The sequence below is a fragment of the Trichechus manatus genome, unplaced genomic scaffold (assembly GCF_000243295.1).
Source record: "Trichechus manatus latirostris isolate Lorelei unplaced genomic scaffold, TriManLat1.0 scaffold00017, whole genome shotgun sequence".
NCBI lineage: Eukaryota > Metazoa > Chordata > Mammalia > Sirenia > Trichechidae > Trichechus > Trichechus manatus.
The window spans coordinates 26,450,597-26,452,404 of NW_004443953.1; the positions used below are offsets into that span (position 1 = coordinate 26,450,597).

The window sequence follows — 1,808 nt, forward strand, 5'->3', positions numbered from 1 at the left end:
TGACAAAAATTAAGAAGTCTGACAAGACGAAGTACTAGGGGATGAGGATCAGTATGAACTCACAGAATTGCTTTGTAAAGAAAAGATAGCACCACCCTGTAAAGCTGAGTCTTTCTCTATTTGTGTCTTTACCATTCTATTCTTGGGTGGATAGCCTAGGGAAACTCTAGCAGATGTTTCCCAGGAGACATGTTCATGAATGTGGATAGCAGTGTGTGTCATAATACGGAATGCTAAAACCTGCTGCTGTCAAGTCGATTTCGACTCATAGGGACCTTACTGAATGCTAGAATAACCTAATTATTTAGTGAAGGAAAAGCATAGACAGATACTGATCTAATCACACAACTGGTAAAATTATACAGCAGTGAAAATCAAGAATGAACAAAGGCATACAATTAATCTCCGGCAAAAAGAATACAATTGACGATATAAACATAAAGTTAAGAAAAATTTAAGACTAAATGATTTAACAGGATGACAGTTTGTTTGCAATGACTAATGGAACATGAATCTTTGTGTACTGAATAACACAACAGAGATACTTTAATGGCACAAATTCTGGTAAGTGCATAAAGATTTTGATTTAACAGTAACCATAACCATATAGACAAACTCACACATGCTTGTCTTCAGACATAAAAAAAGTGAATAATGCAAGAGTTAATTTTACATATTTGTATATTAATATCTCATAAAGAGAATCTATATACTTTTCTTATACAGAAAAAATTGATCATAGAATTGGCCATAAAAATTCTTAATCAATTTCAAAAATTAGAATTTTTACAGCATCATTACCTGATGATAGTGTCATAGTACTAGTTAGCCGCAATGGAAATGTTACAAAACAGAAAACAATATAAATGTTTGGAAATAAACAATTGTAAAAATAACTTGGGCCAATTAAAAAATTAAAACTGAAATGATAGCTTACTTAGATATTAACAAAATTACATCAAAAGCTATACTCAAAAGAGTGTACACAGCCTTGTTGTTGTTAGGTGTCGCTCAGATGGTTCTGACTCACAGCAACTCTATGTACAACAGAACAAAACACTGCCTTGTCCTGAGCCATCTTCACAACTGTTGCTATGTTTGAGCCCGTTGTTGCAGATTCATAGTCTTAAAATGTTAAAATTTTAAAAATAAATTTGGAAATAAATATTTAGTTAAAAATGATAAAAAGTAAATGTAAACAAATTACGAGGAAATAATTAAAATGACAGGTATAAACTAGAAAACATTAAATAATGTTTCAAAAAAGAAGCTAGCTATATGGAGAAAAACATCAATAAAATAAAAAAAGTCTTTATAATATAATCCTGAAGAAATAATTACAGAGATAATTAAAAATGTTTCATCATTACAAATGAATGAAAAGGATAAAATCACAGAATTAGAGAAAATTCATTAGCTCATAAGAGAATATGCTGTAATTTGTTTAAATAAGTCTTGAAATCTAGATGAAATATGGATGATTTATTTTGAAAAGAAATTCTAATACTAGTTTAGGGAAAGAAAACGAACTTCCTGAAATAAACTGATGAGGACAATGAAAATGCTAAAAATTTCCACTAAAACTCTAGCAGGATCAGATATACAAAAAAAAGGGTGTATTTTAATAAAATTTTCCCAAAAAAAATTAATTTATATTATTTAAACTACTCTCGAACATTCTAAAAATACAAAAAAATCTTTGAAATTCATTTTACTGAAACTAAATATAGAATTATAGAAAATCAGAGACAATTTTTTAAATAATTACTGATAAAGAAAACCGGGGTGAACATTAACAAAAGTCCTTC

General features: G+C 29.0%; 1 protein-coding gene across 1 annotated transcript in view; it reads right to left on the minus strand.

Moving 5' to 3' along the window:
• Positions 1 to 1,808, minus strand: part of LOC101354319 (amine sulfotransferase-like) — a 150,025-nt gene that overhangs the window by 7,721 nt on the left and 140,496 nt on the right.